Source organism: Camelus dromedarius, chromosome 7 (genome assembly GCF_036321535.1).
Source record: "Camelus dromedarius isolate mCamDro1 chromosome 7, mCamDro1.pat, whole genome shotgun sequence".
NCBI classification, from domain to species: Eukaryota; Metazoa; Chordata; class Mammalia; order Artiodactyla; family Camelidae; genus Camelus; species Camelus dromedarius.
The window spans coordinates 81,101,137-81,121,931 of NC_087442.1; the positions used below are offsets into that span (position 1 = coordinate 81,101,137).

The 20,795-nt window shown below is 47.2% G+C and overlaps 1 long non-coding RNA gene across 7 annotated transcripts in view; it reads left to right on the forward strand.

Annotated features, from left to right (window-relative positions):
• The window catches only part of LOC135321719 (uncharacterized), a 63,720-nt gene that overhangs the window by 5,093 nt on the left and 37,832 nt on the right, over nt 1-20,795 (forward strand). Inside the window, exon 1 of one of the 7 annotated variants that reach the window (XR_010381753.1) lies at nt 13,253-13,501. The exons of the other annotated variants lie outside the window; for them this stretch is intronic. This is a non-coding gene — a long non-coding RNA (uncharacterized LOC135321719). Of the gene's footprint in view, nt 1-13,252; nt 13,502-20,795 lie in introns of those variants that run through there. 7 annotated transcript variants of the gene reach the window in all.

A 20,795-nucleotide genomic window follows, 5' to 3' on the forward strand; every position in this document is an offset into this window, starting at 1 on the left:
AGCATACGGCAGGGGGAGAGAACCTAGGTTTTTGACAGTCCATCAAGTTGTCAATCATTTGTGCTGGAAGCCTGCTCTCCTGGATTCCAGCCTGTACGAGACACACATTTACTGATTGTTTTAGCCAGTTTGAGTTACTATTTCTGTTGTTTGCAGCCACAGTACCTCTGGGCAGGGGAATATCTTAACTTTACGGCAAGTATCTCGATGAATCCTCTTGGTAGCTCTGTAAGATTGTCACCACCTTTATCCCCATGTCTCAGGGGAGGACACTGAGGATTAGATGGCTTAAGCACATTTCCTAAAGTCATGGAGCACTTATGCTTGGAGCTGTCGTTTGTACTCAGGAACCCACTCTCTTAAACATTATGCTAGAGTCAAGCTGTCTGTCAATTTATTCCTTGGGGGGAAAAAAAACAAGAAAAAAATGTACAGGCTGGGCATGTTTGAATTTCTAGGAAGTCTTTTTTTAACACAGTAAAGGAAAAGGGATTATGTGTCTGAACCAAGTTGAAGACACAACCAAGGAACTGATGCCACCCATGACTTAGACGTCTACGCACAGAAAGTGTTTCATTTGGCTTCCTTCCTCCTCGCAGGCCGGGGCTGTATTTGAGAAGGAAGCAAAATTTCACCACCGTAAATCAGAGGTCCTGCTCCAAGCTCCATATGGATTGTCTCAGCCTCATGGAAGGTGGAGCTGGGATGCTGGAAAGATAAAGCCCTTTGGGTTGGGTTAGTGAGTCATTGTGTTGAATGAATTTGCGAGCGGATGTCCCTCCCAGGGCTGCCACACTTGACAAATACTGCTCAGTACCGCGGTTCCCACTGTGCACAGACACTCCTGGAGGGGCCGGTGCAGCCTGGAGCCATTCCAGGATTCCGCGTGGTCCGAGTTCTAATTTCCCCGGGGTAAGCCTTTCCTTTTTTTGGACAGTATCCTCCCCTAGAATTCATAAAAGCCTTTCTCTTCTTCAATATATATATATATATGGATTCCCACCCCCACCCCCCTTTTTTCACTTAAGATCCTGGATGAAGTTCAAAAACATTTAAAGTTGAGGTCCACTTGTGATTTTTTTCAAGGCATACCTTCCTTTTGTGTATCGATCACGTTAACCAGCTGGAAGCCTCCTTTGGCCAAAGGATGTTCTCAGATGAACAAAGTTTCTCTTGAGTTACGGCCCATCATCCAGACTTGATGTGACCTTTAGATGAAATGTAATGAACAATTTAGCGAGAGCTTCCTGAACAGATCTTTCATGTTGTGCCCAAATGTGTGTCTGAGTCTGTGTGTTGACTGGAAATCACATGTGATTTCAAGGTCATCATTGGATGTTTCCTCTCAAAACATTACCAAATGGGCTCTAAGCACTTTGATAAGCATTTTGAGACAGCCTGTGTGAGAATACTGTTGACATATTTTGCAGATTTCCAGTAATGTGCTGTAGACACTAATGTGGACTCGGTGAGTTGGGGGGTGGGTGCTGTGAGTAAAGTTTTTCTCAATCTGTAAATTGTGTCTCTTTACAAAAATTTCAAACATAACTCTCATTTGAAAACTACAAACTTTCAAAACTTAGATGACAAGAGTTTCTCAAGGGAACTGACTTCACTGTGAGAGGAATTTAGACTTTTTTTTTTGGGAACCTTAACCTTTCTACACCAAGTGCTGACAATTAATATAGAGACTAGACTTCGAGATTTTCGGTTCTAGAAATAAAAGCCTGGCTGAGTTATTAGATACTCGAGGATTTACTTTTTATGATGCTGAATCGCCGTTGGTTTTACATTTCTACAATATGCTCATCACATTGAATTGTTTCTGCACATGTGTGTGCCATATATTCTGAAAATGCATGGCGACAAAACCAGACATGATGAAAACACCAAAGATCTAAACAAACGCTGGTGTCCATTGTTCTCTCCGATAAATGGCTCTTCCTCCCTCCTCTTATGCACTTAGTTTTATTTCTCTTCTGTGTGTTCCTAATACTTCCTTCAGCTTTCCAGGGATGGAAAGTAACCTGTTTCTCTTTCTTTCTCTTGTAGGGCCCACATTATCTTCTTTTACCTTTTCTTCTTTGTTTACATGGGACGGAGTGAGGGTTGGGATTGAATTTTAATTTCTAACAGTGCTTTCTTTATCTCTGAGTTTTCCTTTTTCATGGAAACCTATTTTGGTTTTCTGGATGCCATCTCATTTCAAATCTCTCTGAGAATGTTAATAAAATTTTTTTCCTTTTGTTGAGCGGAGGGTACAGCTCAGTGGTAGAGCGCATGCTTAGCATGGACAATGTCCTGGGTTCAGTCCCCAGTACCTCCATTAAATAAATAAGTAAATAAATAAACCTAATTACCTCCCCCACCAAAAAAAAGTTTTTCCTTTAAAAAAATTATCCTCTTTTTCCTAATTATTTCTGTTTTCTCTGGTGTCATTTTTCTTCTGCGTTGACTTCTGTCGTGCTACAAGTTCCCTCTGGCTGTAGGGTGACCCTCAGTAGTCTGCTCACAGTTACGAGTGGACCCGTGGTGACCTGGCTGCTCGTCCTCTGGGCAGGGGTGACTGTCTGCTAAGACTCCATTTTAGGGGAACACGTGGAGAGCGGCCCAGGACATTAAAATGCCAGATTTCACAATGCTTTGCTCTTGGGCATCAGTGTCCACATGAGCGGTCCTGGTTTTCCCCAGAGAGGACTTGTTTTGTTTTGGAAGCCTGCTATTTTTCGCCTGGAAGACACGCACTGTGTGGGGCATGACTCTATTTGCAGGTGTGTGGATGGGTGAATGTCATAAAGTCACTGTTGCTTATACAGACTTCCACTTAGACCCATTGTTTCACACTCTTTTTAAGGATACCCTTGCCTGCCACTCCCCGAAAACACACACACACACACACACACACACACGCTTGACAGTGCCACCTTCCCAACCTTACTTTCTAAATCTCACTCTTCCAAATGCTACCATCTTCCAGAAATTTTGGAATTTTCTTGTCTACAAGTGACTCTCAATCATGTCTTGTCTGTTATTACTTCTTAATGTTCTTCAATTTATTTACTATGATTTAAAAATTGTAAGGAAAAATTTAAAACATATAAAATTAGAGACAATAGTATAATTAACCTCTGTGTGCTCATTACCCAGCTTCCACAGTTATCAAATATGTTGTGAACATTGCATCCTTTCCTTACTGTTTTTTCTTGGAATATTCAAAAGGAAATCCAGACATCATGCTATTTGACCCATAAACACCTCTAACTGAGAAATAGATGCATATATGAGCATTCTCACCCCTAACGAAATTAACAATAACTCCCTAATACCACATAGTACACAAATATTATCCAAATTGTTTCAGTTACCCCAAAAGTTTTAATTGTTTGACCTGAGATCCAGTCATGGTCCACAGTGTGTCTTCAATGGCCACCTATTACATTTCTTTTATTCTGTAACAAGTTACTCTGTGTGCATGTTGTATTACATTTATCAGCTTTGCCTGGTAACAAATGACCTCCAAATCTCAATGGGTATTAAATCTCCCTCCTCCTACCTCCTGCGTGCTAAGCATGCACTCTATCACTTGACTATATACCCTCCCCTGAAGAACCCACTTGACCAAGGCTACAGGTGACCAATGGGCTCAGTTGGTGTCAGCCTGATCTGTTAAAAAGCTCCCCATCAACCTCCCATTCTATGTTTTCGGCATCCATTTATGATTATTGCCTAGGTCCACTGTTTCATTAGTGACTGTAAACTGATGATTTTTTTTTACCTTAATTAAATTCATCTCTATTTATTAGGCAAGAATAGTAGAACGTTATGATCAAACTGCCATATTGAATTATAGCCACTGTATTTATCTTATATTTTCAGGTCTAAGTAAAATTTCATTTGAAAAAAATTTTTATGAAAAACAGTTTAGAAATCATTGAGCCAGAGGATCTCTTGGGTATCTTCCAGCTCTAACAGTTTATGATTCTGTGACCTGTGCTGAACCAGTGCTTCATGACAGGACAAAAAGTACAGCGGAAAGAGATTCTATTGTGACGGCACAAAGGTAGCCAGTTAGAGTCTCCCTCTGGTCTGGAGGAGACTGGATTATAACAGAGCCATGGAGGGTCCCCCCTGGAAAATAGCCTCTTGCTAAGGTAGAAGGGGAATGACCTTCAAGCCTTCAGTTCTTATAAGCCACGCAGAATGATATTTATGCCAAGTTGTACACGTCCGTAGGATATAAAGCTGGGATTACAAAGCAAAGCAAACATAACCTCTGCCCTTTTCCTCCCCCCATCGTCCATCACAGGACCTTTCGTTTCCTCTAAAGTATCTACAGCTCTCCCCCTGCTTTGTGGGATAACGTGCTCTCCCATGTTCTCAGAAACCTGAAGGCCTCCATCATTTCCCTCTTCTCATGACCCATCACCCAGAGCTTTGGCTGCTTTGAAAGCACAACCTGCCCCAGTGAAGGACACAGCTCTGCTCTGTTCTCGGAACTCCCTGATGTGCTGCTCTGATCTCCTTCGAAGTGGGAGGAATTCCTTTCCTCCATACTTCTGTTCCATTTCATTACATGAACAGAAAGGCAATTCTCCTGGGCATCCAGTGATTTACAGAGATTGGAGTGAAACAGTCCTCTCCAGTTGACCCCAGCTGCCTGCTCTCTTGTGACTCAGGCACGTGTCTATGGGGCTTTGGAGAATGGATCGTCTCAGTGGCGGCCACTTTGTTGCACAGCACATCCTCCTTGTCTTGCTTTCACTTGGATATGCAGGTGGCCCTGTGTCCTGATATGAAAGACGATACTGTTGGGCCCTTTGCAGTGACTCCAGTCATGCCAAGCAAAGCAGCTGGCTGGGAGATAACCTTTTCCAGACACCCTTTTCCCTGTGGAAGTTGACACTGGCTTCTCTGACATATGGTGGTCCTGGAGAGAGTCAAGATGGAACCTTGTTGTTAAAAGGATTCTGTTTATTATGAAGTCACACTGCTGCTTCAGGGAAAGCTGACTGCGGAAGGAGCGGCAGGAAAAAACTGAATTGGGAAGATTTGGGAAGTAGGATAATCTAAGCCAGCATTAACGGCTAGTGTAGAAAAAATACACACTCAAAACCAGCAGAGAAAAAGAGTCACTGGTTTGCTCAGTAAACCAACACTGGTTCTAATATGTGTCTAAATCCCTGGAAAGATTCCTTTTCTCACACCTTTGCCTGCTTGCAAGTTTCCTTTCAGACAGTCTTGGAAGCTCTGAAACCTCCTTGTAGAGATGAAAGTAAATGAGTAGACCTGCCACCAACAGGAAGTTCTCCCGTTACCCTCCAGATTGGAATTATGGGGGGAAATATCAATATTAATAAATGCTAATTTATTATTCAATTTAGTAAATTATTAAATAAATAATTATTTATTAAAATATTCTTTTAACAATTAAATTAAAATAAATAAAATTAAATTAAAATAATTTGTTAAAATAAATTAATAAATTAAAATTAATTAAAATTAATAAATAAAAATTAATAATTAATTTATGAAGGTGATGAAACATCAAACACTAAAGTTTAAGTTCTTGAAGTCTGGCCAGCGGAAACCATTTTACATGAAGTTCTATTTACTCCTATTCCGAAGCGTCAAAATGCCCAGTGGTTCGATGGAACATGGGCCCAACTGATGGAATCTCTTTATGGTCTGGTGACAGAGAGGACCATCTTAACCACCTTGGCCACTCCCTCCAGTGCAATGTGTCCTCTTTCCCCCTGTGGAAAGCAGGACCCAATGATCACGGTAGAATATATATTATCTGTAGGGTGTGTGTGTGTGTGTCTGTGTGTGTGTGTCTGTGTGTGTCTGAGTGAGCTCTCCAGTGTCATTACCAGAAGCAGAGTGTAGACGTGCTCACTATTAGAACAAACAATAGGGCTCTTAGAGGGAAGCTCAGTCCAACTGCATGAAAGTGTGCTTCCCGTTGAATTTGGTTTAAAGTTGACTTAAAAAGAATAAAGATGCTACAGGGGAACACTGACGTTTTTTAAGTTGTATACATTTAGTTTCATAAACAGAACAATAAAGTCACTGATTTCTTGGTCCAAATGTAAAGAAGAGTAAAGAAAAGAGGAGAAAAAAGGATGATCAGATTGGTGTTTTAGCAGATAAAACTAGTTTCACCTGACTTCATTTATTCTAGAATGGCTAACCTGTCCTTGGCTGTTTCTTAGAAAGCGTCTCCGGTTTGGGGCATCAAAAAATTGGACCTGCCTCTCCCTGGCCCTTGTCCATTCTCCTAGATTGTGTGGGTCACTCGATTTCTTTCTTCTTAGAGGAGCTCTCTTGCTGCCTGGCCCTGGGCTCTGACAACAGACCGCCCAGGTCTGCATTTCCACCCTCTGATCCTCCTCCTCTCAGCTCAGCTGTCCTGTCTACCTGAAGGCAAGAGATTCCACCAAGGTGATCAGGACTTGGCATTCCCGGCTTGGGTTTGTGTGATCAGTCCACTGGGCCTCACTGCGCTTTCCTGTTAATCACACAGGCTTGTTAATTAGCTGTCAGTCCAGCTCTTGAGCTGCAAGAGGCGAAGGCCTTTCCCACGTGTATTTGGAATCGCAGCAGTGTGCCTCTGCTGCTTTGGGACGTTGGCCCCAGTAACTGAGTTGCTGTTAATTCCTAGCGTCAACCCCATGTGTGACTCGAGCACCCTGAGGGCTGGAGGATGTGGGAGCAGCAATTCCAAGGGGACTCAGTTTCTTTTGTTTGCTCTGCAGGGAACTTTACATGGAAGTTAATAGCATGAGCCCTGGAGTCCAGCCGCCTTGAGTTCACATCTGTGTTCCGACGTATACTCTGTGTGAACTTAGGAAGGTTTCTGAGCCTCTCTGTGACACTTTTATCTACAAAATAAGGAAACTATGTGTGTTTACCTCAGAGGGGTGTCATGAGGGGCAAGTGAGGTGACAGTGTAACACGCTTAGGACAGAGTACGTTCTCCTTAAAAGTTAGCTGCAATAATTGTCATCAGTAGTCTAAGGTCGACCTCCTAGAAGTTAAGAGTGGGGCTTCGCAGGATGCACTTTGTGTGTGTTAATGTTTCAAAATGCAAATGCCGTGAATGGACTTCATAGCATGAAGTGAGGTTTAATTTCCCATGTATTTTACTCCAGTGCAGATAATGTAGTTGTATCTCAGTCCTGAAGCAACAGACGAACCTTGTCTGCCTACTCCAGGGAGGGTCCCCCTGACCTGGTGCCTGCCCGACGGAGGGAGTGGGACCCACACCCACAGACACGGCCTCCGGTCAGCAAATCGGAGCTTAAATAGCAGAAAAGTTCTGCAGTGGCAGGTGTGTTCCAGAAAGAGGACTAGGATGATTATGGCTCATAAAATAAGACAGGGCTTTCCTTTCACATCCTCTCTCTTGTAACCATAGTGGGGAAAAAAAAAAAAAAAACTGTCAGGGAGTCCCAACCCCAGGCAAGGTTTATGTTCCCTTTTCCTGCCATTTGGTTCTTTAACTGGGACCAGGCTCATTCCAAGACATTTGTGCCCGATGGGAGCCCACCGGAAAGATTTCCAAGCCAGCGACAGGAGATGCTACCTGGCTAGTCCTCTCCTGGTTGCTGGCATGGGCAGAGAAAAGACTCAGGCATCTTCCACAGACCGTTTCTCTCCCTGAGGCAGGGAGATGCCCCCGCACTTGGTTCACTCCTCACGCGTTAAGATTTAGCTCTTGTCTCCTGCTGTGCTAGGTGGTGGAAGCTTTTGTGCAAGGAATGATCCTTCCCTGAAAATTTCAAGCAGAGGTCAGAGAGACCTGCTGAGAAGGCAAGAATGCCTAACAATGTCGACTCGAAGAAACAGGGTGGCCACCTCTTGCTTGGTAGAAATGCGCCAGGGAGCGATGGCCCCAGGGCCCAGGAGGATAATCAGTTATTCTAAAGAGTGTTCCATGGAGTCACTGACCCGATGAGTTGAGCAGAAGGAGAACGGTGGCTGGGGATGGGAGAGACGGCGGGAAGGAATGGCCTTTGTTTTACGGTTTGTTTGTGAATCTGACTCTTCTTTCCTGCCCCGAAGGGAGTCCTCCACCTGGTACAGTTTGGGGAGCATAGCCGTGGTGCTGGACACACCTGGGGGAGAATTCCAGCTCAGCCACGTACAAGATACTGACCTCGGCCAGCTGGCCTGATCAATAAACCTTAGTTTTTTTTCCTTATTAAAGATACATTAAATGAAAAGTAAACATGGTACTTGCCAGATAATTCAGTGGCATTAAAGGGTCGCTAGCGGTAGTGATGGTGGAGGTGGTGATGAGATGACACGAGTGGGAGAAGAGGCATTAGGACGAGGCAGTTCCAGCTTTGTCATCGTGTGAGTCAGTGGTCCTCAAGGATGCCCCAGCAGATGGGCTGCTTGGAGAAGAACCAAAGCTAGTTGACCTCACTCCTCTACTGCCTTCTCCAAAGTACACTTTCCCACCACTTCTGCCTGCTTTTACTGGAACGAGACCTACAAATGGAAAAAAATAAGAAGGGTCGATACCCCTGACACCTGCCTCACCTAAGCTCCTCAGAGACCTGGCAGTGAAGATCCCCTGCAAGCCCCGGTCTTCCTCCCTGGGGGCCCCTGTTCCCCTTCCTGGATCCCTGGCCGGCCAGGCCAGGTGGTTTTCCATGGCATCAGCCCGAGGTCAGATTCAACCTCAGCCCTCCAAGGGAAGGGTGCCATTTCCTTTCTTCGGTCCCCTGGAGCCAGCCCTCATCCTGTGATTGGCTTTCCCCCAGACTGACTCATCAGCCCAGAGTCTGGCCTGGGGCTGACCCCTGACGTCTTCCTGAGACAGGGTGAGACCTCCTGGGAGGAAAGGCAATCATTAGATCATCCCCGCGCCAAGGCCACATAAACACTTCCCTTCTCTAATGAATGGGCTCCGCAGGGCAGGCTGGCTTGTCTTGGTGTGGCCTCCGAGGCCAAGGGTGTGGATGAGAACCGAGGGTAATGTTGATGTTGGGAACACTCAGATATCAACTTCCTGGCTTTTTCTCATTGCAGTAAAATGTGGATGCTGTTGTGGAAGGACATTCACCTTTTTTCTCCCCCTCTTTTAAAAGACTTTACAGAAACACAGTAAGAAATCACTCTGTTAACAATGCACTGTCCCCGAAGTGTCAGCGTATCGTATGCTGTGGAGGCCTGGGTATATGACAGTGTGTCTCAAGGGATGTGGGAGAGACGGGCACGCTTGTAAATGAGGCAAAATAATGCACCGGCTGAGACAGTGCGTGATGGTATCAGGCTTGAGTTGTGACCTCGAGGTGGGAGGGAGCACCAGTGGAGACTGGGCATAACCAGTGGTGGTTCAGAGTGGCTTGGGATGAAACTGAAGAACAAGGCAAAGGCCAGATGACACAGAGCATCAAGTCCTGAGAGCAGTTTAAAAACAATTCTCTGTATAATGAGGGCATTATCAGGGGGGATTGAAGCGGCTGAGTCAGACACGATCTGACTTTCCAGGCAGGAAGACCACACTGGCTTGGAAGCTGGGCTGGGTGGGAGCAGGACCAGAAGCTGAAAGCTACCGCGGTGGTCAGAGTAAGAGGGGGGGATGGACGGGAGGGTGGTGGTCGGGGCCCGGGAATGAGTCTAGATTCAAGTTGAACTGAGGTATAGAACCACGGGGTTCAGTCATGGATTAGGACAGTAGGAAAGATACAGAGAGGGTGGACTCGAGAAAATCTATGAAGTTTCTAGCTTCAGCCATCAGGCTGTGAGTGTTATTATTGGTTGAAACGGAATACACGGCCAGGAGGAACTGCTCTGGGCAGGGAGAGTCGTAAGTTCTGTGTTTGAGAAATTCAAACGGCATCTCAAGGAGGCATCTGTATGTTCAGGACCTTCTGATGTCTCATGAGCAGTGTGGGCTGGAGACTCACAGATAGGAAGGAGGGCTGGGCTTCCCGAGGGAGAGGGAAGGGACGCGGCTCTGGGACAAACCCCTAGGACCTCTGAAATGCAGTGTTTGGGAGGAGGAAGCAGAGTCAGCAAAGGATGCCAAAAAGAAGTGAGCAGAGAGTGCCCAGGGAGAGTGGCGCCAGCAGTGGGGAGGGGAGCACGCCTTCCACCTCGCTTGAGGGCCAGGCGCCCCAGGGCTCACTGAGGCAGGTGCGGCCCTAAGCATTCAACATGTAGCATCTTTAAAAAAAATTTTTTTTTTTAAATTTAAGTATAGTCAGTTTACAGTATTGTGTCAATTTCTGGTGGACAGCATAATGTTTCAGTCATACAGACACATACATATATTTCTTTTCATATTCTTTTTCTCTATAGGTTACTACAAGATATTGAATATAGTTCCCCATGCTGTACAGTAGGACCTTGCTGTTTATCTATTTTATATATAGTAGTTAGTATCTGCAAATCTTGAACTCCCAGTTTATCCCTTCTCACCCACCTTCCCCCCTGGTAACCCTAAGTTTGTTTTCAGTGTCTGTAACATCTCGGCAGTGGCCGAGCGGGGGTTGAAAATCAGGTTTGGCTTAGCATCGTCCTCATTCTGCAGATCAAGAACTGAGCATCAGAAGACTGGGCGGTGAGGACTCCCCTGGGCCCACAGCCCCGGGGCTTCTCGCTCCTAAATCCATGTCTCCTGGCTCACAGCAGCTTCCTCTCCTACTCTGTCCCCCTACATGGGTTGAGAGACTCTGGCTCTCCATGAAGAACTAACCACAAAGTCAAGAGACGCCCAGAAAGGGGTGGCAGCAGACTTTTTGGACGATCGAAAGCAGCCTGATTTGCACAGGAAGCAAGGATGAGTGACCTTAGCCTTGTGCTTTAAAGCAGGGATGTAGGTTTTTTGAAAACCGTGTCACAGAGTATCTGAGGCCAGGGGCAATTTGGGAAGGGCAGCCAGGAACATCTAAGTGGGGACCCGATGGGTGGGTGGGGTGCATCTGCGCATTCCTGGACCTCCCAGGGAAAGGAAAAGGTGTGGCCAGCCCAGACAGGCCGGCTCACTGCCTCAGCCGGGGCCAGGGAGGCCCAGGTGGGACAAGGTACCCGGAGGAGGTGGAGCAGAGCCCTGCGGCCCAGCCTGCGCTAGCATCGGAGCTGGGGGTGCCGCGGCGGCCACTTCTGCTCCTGGGCCCCGAGCCGCTCTGCTGGTCTCCTTCCCGAGCTGTCAGAGCGGGTTAGGCTGCAACAAACAGCCTGTGGCCTGATGCCACGTGACTGTGTTTTATTTGACCGATTTTATTTTGGCACAAAGGCTTCAGGAAAGTGCAGGCGCGCTGGAGCTTGACTGTAACAGATGGAGCCGGGGGAGGCAGGAGTTAAAATGTGCCCTGAGGCGGGTGCACGGGCCGCTGGGCTGGGCTGGGCTGGGCTGGGCTGGGCTGGCAAAGAGGAGCCCAGCGGGCGGGGATGCCAGCCCCGCCTGGCCTGCCAGCGTGTTGACCTCCCGGGGGACGTCTGGAGAGCAGGGGGCACCGATCTGTGGCTTTCTGCTGGGCTGGGCTGGGTGGTCTGGAAGCAGGCGGCCTGCAGGGCTCCCTGGGAAGACAGCTGGTTTCAAACTTGAGGTCTGGTGCTCTGTGGGGCCACGGCCTTGGTGCGAGGAGAGCGAGGCCTGAGAGCACTGCTAACCCTGGACCAGGCTTGGAAACAGAGCCCCAGGAAGCCATGCTTTGTCTCTGACGCCCGAGTTCCAACGAGAGGAGCCTGGGGTTTGTCTTACCTCGAACCTTCACTGTCTTCAGAATCAGAAGCAGGGCACAGGCCAGGCCTCCCAGCCCACTCCTCACACTCCCTGAGGGCCTGCCCGCACCTACACTAAGAAATCCCCCATCACCAGCACCTGCTCCAACCAGCATGGACCCCCTGTGACTGCGTTACTGACTGCTGACCGCTGGGGTCTCCTCCCAGCAGAACTTCAGGAAAGGTCATCCCCTGGTCCCCGCTTCCTGTTCCTTCCTGAGCCCACACTCCCCTCCTGGGAAATGCTTGGTGGGCAGGCGTGAGGAGGCGGCGGTGCCGGGAAGGGCCCTCCCTGTGTCTCCTCCCCGGGAAGTGGTCGTTCCCTCCCCTCGGTGCACGGGCCTGGGGTCGTGAATGGGCTCCACACAGCAACGACTGTCTTTATAAAATGGTAATTAGATCCTACCCTCCACTTGCTTCCAAGGCTCCCACAGTCTCCCTTTACAACCAGACAGAATCCTACCTCTGTCCACCCCGGCTCTGACCCCATCCCTCCCGCTTCTGTGGCCTCATCTCCTGCTTCTTGGCCCCCAGAATGCTGCCTCCTCCGGTCCTGTCCCAGCTGCTCATTGATCAGGTCTCTGCCCACAGGTTTCCTGCCCCAAGAGTCCGAGTGGCACACCCTGGACAAAATAGCCCTACCTTCTCCCCCACCTCGCTTTCTGTGAAATGCCCACCGACCGACTGTAGTTACGTGTGTGTGTTCACGCCCTTTCCTCCTGCGGGATGCCAGCTCCGCGGGGGCTGCGGTCTTGCGTTTCTCATTCAGCAGGGACCACATGCCAGGCACAGCATAATAGTTGCTCAATAAATAGTTACCAATCACTGAGTCAGAAAGGGTCCGTGTGGCTGCCACGTGGGGCGTGATGGGGAGGCAGGGAGCAGCTGGCTGGGCAGGTGAGGGCGGAGCCTGCAGGCCCTTGGGTCTGTGTGAATGTATTTGGTCCTGACCTTCTAGGAGGTGGCTGAGCCACACACGAGCTTCACCCAGTTCAGGGACAGGACCAAAGAGCTGTGTCGTCTGACCGTCACTCCAGTGGCTGGGGAGCGTGGGTGGTGTCTCCGAAAAGCAGAGCCATCCCATGGGGGACCAGGGCAGGGGGCCGCCAAGAGCCTTCGGTGAGGAATAGGGCCTGAGGGTTTCAAAGATGGGAGGCAGAGGAGGAGACTGGGGTGGGGGTCGGGGCGGGGGGAGAGAGCCAACTCAGCGACGTCTCACGGGGCCCTGAGATGGTTCACGTGTTAGGAGAGGAGGGTTTCAACAGATCAGGGACACAGTTCCTGGGTAAATGAAGAAGATTTTCTTCAAACAAAATCGCATGTAGGGCTTCCATGATGAATAGGTAAGTCAGAGAAAAGTGAGGGGGTTCTCACTGGGGCTGGGGAGGCCTCCTCCCCTGGGTCACCCTTCTGCTCCCAGCAACAGTGGCCTCCCAGCCGGGGCAGGGCGGGACAGAGGTGCTCGCGGAGCCCGACCTGCAGGCAGGCCCTCCACCCTCCTCCACCCCCGGCTTTGGCACCTCGGCGGCTATAAATACACCCTGTGAAGGTAATGACGTGATGGAGGTGGCTCCAAGCCTGCTGGCTCCGGGCTGTTGTGTTGGCAGCACACCTCCGAAAGCACGGAGAGGGACAAGCGACCCGGGAGGGAAGGCACACGCCGCAAGGAGAGGGGGCACGAAGGCCAGGAAACACAGCAACAAACAGAACTCAGAAGACTACATTGTGAGTTTTCCCGCAAGAATGGAAAGGCTCCGAAAAGGTAACCCCAGTCCCTTGAGCACACAATATGGTTTTTATAAACTTCCATGACTCCCCACTGCATTTTTTTTTATCATTTCACCCCACAGTATACTTTTTTCTTAAGGAAATTAAACACAAAACACCTACTGTCTATTTAATTTAAAGACGGTGGAAAAAAAAAAAAAGAAAACCAAAACAGAAACCCTCTCAATGTTGAAATGTCATTAAGGAGGGTGACGCAAAGCGGAGAGGCCAGGAAATTGAGTCTTTAACCTGCCACCCCGGCCCTGAGCGCAGCCCTGTGCACGGTTCCACATCGCTGGGCTCCGAAGTAGAAATGAAGCTGGATTCTGACGACAAAGGGCAGCCTAGTTGAGGGAGGGCTCCTGCATCAGTGGGGCCAGGGCTGAGGCTGCCCCGCCCCGGGTCTGGAGGTCACGGCCGCATGGGGACCACAGCCTCTGTGATGGTGGGGGCGGCCACGGGGCGGAGCGAGCCCGCACCAGACAGGCGGTGCCTTCTAGCTCTGGAAAGTTGGCTTGTGCTTCTCCTAAAATACCCTCCGCCCGTCTGCTGGTCCAGGGCAAGCACCGCGGTCTCCCTGAAATCTTCCCCAAGCCCCCCGCTCTTTCTTCCCCGTGCCCCTCTCGGCCCCCATGCGGATTTGTTGTTCAGATTTTGAAGTCGGAGTTCACAGCCATGTGCCACCACGTTGGACAGATTATGAAGCTTCTTTCGGGTTGTCTGTGAGGTGAACCGGTTGTGTGGATTAAGTGAGGTGGTGCCCATGAAACACTCAGCATGGGCCCTGGCCGGGGTCAGTTACAACCTGCATTGTCTGTTACCGTAGCCAGTAAAATCGGCCCGAGTTCCTTCCACCCAGGTACTGGATCAGGCTCTGGGGGGACAGAAATGGACAGGACAGTCAGGGGCCCAGACTTCACAGGCGCACAGTCCCTTGGGAATGGCATCACTTACTTGCATCTCTTTCTTGGCACCCGTCACCTTTCTTCCTTATACTGCGGTTGTGTTATCACTGCTGTCTCTCCTTCCAAGCTGGTTGGCTTTATCACTCCCATTTTGCAGGTGAGAAAATCAAGGTCCCTGAGAGGTTAAGTGGCTTGTCCAGGTGCCTGCAGTGAGGAAAAGGTGGGGCTGGGGTTACCCGATGTCTCCGAAGCCTCAGCCGCTGATATGCGGCCCATCCTCGCCTCTCGGGTGGAGAGAACTGCAGGCGGGGAGTTCAAATCCGTGCAGACATCAGGGGGCACAGGGCTACTAAAGAGTGTGCCTTTGGTGAGCATTGTGTTTGAAATTTGAGTTAATCACGCTGCTCTGTGTTTTCATCTCCCCTGGGCTTCAGGAATGTGTTTTCACAGTGAAGGGGAGATTTTGGTTTTCATGAGAAAAGCTCTTCACTGGGTGCTTCTGCACGTCTGGCCTTAGGTGTCGTGTGCGGTGGGTTCATGTGGACAGGACGGCTGTTCTGCTCAGCTCACAGCCGTGATGAGGAAGTGATGCATTGGAGCTCACACCAGGCAGTGGAGCTGGTTGGAGCAGCCTGCTTCCTGCCCAGCTTTGAGGGCATCAGACTTATGGGGGGAACGTGTCGTCTTCTCGGGAGGGCAGAAACTTCCAGGCTGCTCTTTATGCTCCACCAGTGTTGCTGAGAGAACCAGGCTTGGAATCAGGCAGGTGGCTTATTAACCCTGCAGACTCCTATCCCTAGCATCAGCTCCCTGAGGGGAACTGGGGCGTAACCAGTCCTCTGGGGGCCCAGGATACTGGAAAGAGCGCTGTATTTCTCGGGGGGAAAGTGGCCTTTGTGAACCAGGCTGCCCGGCCTCGCGCTGGTGTCTCTCACTCACCACCAGCTTCCTCAAAGACCTTCACTTAGTCATTCAACAACTATTACTTAAACTATGACGGTGGGCGTAGGGGATGTGAAAGGAAATAGTTTTCCCTCCTATCGATCTCCAGGGGTACTTCTGCATACCTGGCTGGCTGAGCCAAGAGCACTTGTTTGGTTATCAAAGGAATATTCCTGGCCCAGGCCTCGGCTGGGTGGGCGCCAATGGGCACTGAGAAAAATCCTGAAGAAATCTGAAGGGTCTTGTCCACAAAGAGCATGGGATCCTCTCGGGAAGCTGCCTGCCTACAAGGAACCACAGGCAGCAGGGAAGCTGTGCTTCCGGGGGGACCTCAGGGAACTCAGAGCGGAGTGAGAACTGGGGGGCAGGAGTGAGGGGGGCCTTCGCAAGAGAAATGGCAGCTCACTGACTTTTCATTTATGAAGTGATCGATCTGTAAGCTATTTTCTCCTCGAAGCATTTTAGGTGGTTTTCAAAAGCACATGCAATTCAACATGTAAGATAAATGAGGACATATATATATATATATATACGGAAATATATATATATATATATATATATAAAGAATACATGTAAATAACATATAAAAGTAAACATATATATATTATACATATATTACATATATATAAAAGAATAAGTCCAGAGATTATATTTAGCCCATTGAACATAAAGAAATAGGTACATTTGGATGAGAGAGTGTGTGTGTGTGTGTGTGTGGCGGGGGTGGGAGTGGGGGAGGGTGTCCCGACTCTGACCTTGCTGTTTTAAGGTGTTTCATCTTGTGACTCACACTCAGTTTGGTTTTGGGAAGCTTTAAGTCCGTTACCAAGTAGATATTCCAGATGACTTCCAGCCCTTCTGTGACTTGGAAGCAGAACTCAGTTACAAGGGATGAGAAAGTCACCCAGAGACCTTAGTGACCAATGGCTGGGGGGGGGGGGTCACCAGTGAGAAGGGGCTGCGGGGAGATGGCCAGGGAGGGAGGAGACTGTCTGGGCTGGTCCCAAGTCTGCTGCTTCCTCATCAGGATCCTTTGATCCTCTCTGTGGCCGGGCCAAGCTGCCCTGACTGTTTCATCTTATTGGTGGCCGTCCAGAACCCTGGTCCCTGTACCTCTGTAACTCTTTTAATTCCATGACTCTTTACAACACACACTGCTTAGCAAGCATCGCCTTGGAATTTTAGTTCAGTTGCTGTGCATCTGCTTGCAAGGTCAGCCCCGAGGAGTCCCGGAAACCCAGGGCTCACTGAATGGGCTGCTCAGTTCCTGGGCCCTGTTCTTTCTCTGGTCTCGTCTTTAGGAAAGGGTAGAGAGCCAGAGCTCCCAGAGGTGTTCTCTGGGTCAAAAATCAGAGCTGTTAGAGATAGAAAAGGCCTCAGAAGATGCGTTTAATCCCCTTGTATTACAAAGGAGGATCCAAGCCCTGAAAGGTAAAATTATTTTCCCAAGTTCAGATCTCCTGACTCCAGATCAAGGTACTTTCTGCCATCCTGGGCTGCTGGCAAAGCCAAGGCGGGGCAGACATCCTCTCTGGTCAGACTCTCCTCCTCTCCGGGCTGTGCAGCTGCGTCCGTGGTGAGAAGTAAATCTGAATGGGCTTCAGCCAGAGTAAGTGTCATCTGAGGGACAGCTCCCAGGGCAGGGGACTCTGTCCACGCCGTCCCCGAGGCAGACTCACCGAAAGGGGGAAAAGACCCCGGGGGGTGGGGGGAGGCACAGGGGTCTCTGAGGGGCCACAGCTCTGCTCAGACTCCGGTCCGTTGAGACAGGGATCCATATGAGAACTTCCTAGGACAATTCAAGAAGCCCCCACAGCAGAACACAGGCTGCTGATCGCAGGTCACTTCCGGCCCTAAAGGCACTTCTGATACAACCCACCTCAGACTGAATAAAAATAACTTTCTTCTTTCTTGGCTAAACCCTGCGCCTGCAACCCCTAGAGAAGGAGAGCATTCACTTGTCACACACAAGTCAAAGGATGGCATGCTAGACTTCCAGTATGAAGTGGCCTCATTGTCACATGTTGCTCCACATCCTGGGGTCAAAAAGAAAGATCCGTGTTGTCCAAAGGACCTCAGAGTCTTGCAGTGAGCCTCTGGACCCCAAGTAAGGCCGAGGCTGACGGTGACCCATTTGACCAGTGACCATAAACTCAGCATCCCCTGATGTAGGTGGACACTGCAGTTCACGGCGAAGGTGAACCTCTCTAAGGCCAACACCCGGCGGCCACTGCCCAAGTGTCGGCCCATGCACAGCAGCACGCCTGCCATCCTCCGTGGCCAGCCAGCCAGCCACCCATGGCCTCTCTGACGGTGTTTGCACCAGCAATCATTATGACTTTATTATAGCTCCTTTCAGCAAGTCGTGAATTTTTACAGCCACATTACAAGTCTGTTTACAGTTAAGTGGCAGCAAGTACTTTTAAAGCAAGTACTGTAGATATTTTTACGACTGAGTTTGCACCATCAGAAACACAAAGGATATAGGCAGAACCTAGAACGCCAGTCAGACTGTTTGGGGCTCAACTAAATAGGGTAAATAAAGGGGCTTTGTACTTGCCTGATGGAGACAGGACCCCATCAGGCCAGAGCTTAGATTCCATTGCTGAACCATGAGGTCTTTGTATATACGCCGATGATGCGTTGATCCTAGAGTTTAAAGGACATAATTTGCTTGATTAACTGTACTAAAATTAGGATAATTACACTGCAGTTAAAAAAAATTATTTGCTATTGTCTGATTCCACTTACACAAGGTACACAGAATAGTCAAATTCTTCGAGACAGAGAGTAGGATGGTGGTTGTGAGGGGTTGGGATGGGGGAAAGGTGAATGCAGAGTTAGCGTTGAAGGGGGACAGAGTTTCAGTTCTGAATAAAAAATTCTGGAGATGGATGGTGGTGTTGATCACACAATGTGAATGCTGCTGAAGTAGATACTTAAAAATGGTTAAAATGATCAGTTTTGTGTTATATGTATTTTACCATAATAAAAATTATTTGGAATAAGACAATAATATATGTCGTAAGGTATAGGATAGGAATTTTAAATTGGAAAAAAATATACATGTTAACAACCCCTTTCTTAAAACACATACTTAACTTCTTATTCTATTTTTTGACGACACAGATATCCAGGGTTAGTATAAGATGATTAAAACATTTTAGGTTTATCATTTCAGCCAGGTTTGCCTGAGTACCAGCATGTGCTGGTATTTTTATTTTTTAATCTTCAATATTGCTTATTATTAAACAAAAATAATAATAACCATAACTAAACTTGAACTTGGTTTTAAAATTTATAATTAAACAAAAGCAATTAAAGTAGTATCGAGCAGTTTTAAATGATGTATAGAGAGATCATTGTTTAACATCAAATGGAATAAAAGTAGAATCATTGAATTTAAGCATTTACCATTTTACGTAATATATATATTTTTTCCATGAGCCTGTTCCAAAAAAGAAGAGGCAAAGACAAAATTATACATAGTTAGAAGTTCTAAATATTTTAACTATGAATATAAACAGTTTAAAATGTAAACAAAGCATGAAATACACATTATCTTGGAAGCTAATTTGGAAAATATCAAAATTAAAATTTTAGAGACACACACACACACACACACATATATATATATATTCTCACACTTTCTCCCAAAATGTTAAACATTAAGCAGAAAATAAATATGGAAAACATAAAGACATTCAAAGACGAGGGTCGTTCCATACTAAGTGTGGCCCTGGTAACTATAGTGTAGCTTCTCCAGTGAACTTCAGACTCACAAGTATCTCCTCGCCCTTGACCCCTCCATCTGAGTGACTCTGGCATTCGGAATATACCATCCCCAAAACTGAACTCTTGACTTCTACCCTGCAAATCTGTTCCTCTTAGAGTCTCCAATATCTTTTTTTAATGGAAGTACAGTCAGTTACAGTGTGTCAATTTCTGGTGTGCAGCACAATGTCCCAGTCATACATATACAGTATCTTTTAATTGGGACACTTAAAACCCATCTGCGGTAGATCAGATAATCCCTTCTCCCCGACCCTCCATCTCTAGGTCCTTATCCCTGAAAACTGTGAGTGTGTTATCTTCCAGGGCAAAGAGGACCTTGCAGGTATTTTCTGGGAATGTAAGAAAAGTCAATATGAAGGAGAAGACGATCCAGATTCAGAGAAGAGCAGGGGGAGGCAGGCAGGGAAAAAAGCAAAGGTGAGAGCACAAGAGGGAGACAGGGAAGAAGAAAGAAAGACAGAAGGAAGGGAATGACCTCCCGGTCAACTAAGCCAGTTCATTGCCTTATTTTGCTTTTGAAAGTCTGAAATGGATTTCTCTCTCAGGACTCTAAAAACATAAGGTTGAGTACAAAGTTGGTACTTGGATGTGGAGAGTTTCTTAAAGCCACAGAGTGACTGGAGATGTGATTAATACAAGTGACAATTACACCACTCAGGTAAGGACTGTTCCTTTTTAATATACTGTATTACAGACCCAGATACATGATCACATAATCCATCTTAGAGTTGGGCCAGATACTCTGGTTTGTTGGCTATTTTTTTTTTTTTTTTGGCTTCCGGCAAGGAAGAGGTAAATTGCAGTCTAAATTGCTCACCTGAAAGCAAAAATGAGACTTTAAGTTTTTTAAAGGGGTCCTTTCTCTCCATGAATTGCTATCTATGACCAGCTATAAAATTTCAAACTAAAATAACTAAAATAATAATAAAAAAAAAACCTACCATGTGCTAAAAATAAAGCTCAGTATAACTGGAGGAATAAAAAAGGGTAGAGATAAGTTTTGGATCTCTATCAGTTAGCTTCCCCCCACCCCCAGCTTTATTAAGATAAAATGGACATATAACATTCTGTAAGTTTAAGATATACAACACGTTGATTTGATACACATAAAAATTGTGAAATGATTACCACATTAAGGTTAGTTAACACACCCATCCACTCAGGTAATTTTATATATATATATGTATGGTTTTTTTTTTTTTTGGTGTGGTGAGAGCATTTAAGATCTAGTCTCTTAGCAACTTTTAAGTATATAATACACTATTATTAACTATAATCACCATTATGAATATTAGATCCCCAGAATTTACTCATCTTATAACTGGAAGTTTTTATCCTTTGGCCAACATCTCCCCAGTTCTCCTGCGCCCCAGCCCCTGGCAATCACCATTCTAACCTCTTTTCCTATGAGTTTTATTCCCTTAAGATTCCACATAGAAGTAAGATCATACAGTATTTGTTGTTCTCTGTCTGACATTTCACTGAGCATTGTACCCTCAAAGTTCTGGATGAAACTATTTGTGTATGATAAATAATTTCGTCACTTTCAACTACAATTGCAGGCAAACGGTAGATTCACGGAGTTAGAAGTTTAGTTATAAAGAAACTTCTAACAAGAATACAATTATTAAATATTTTCTTTGTCAG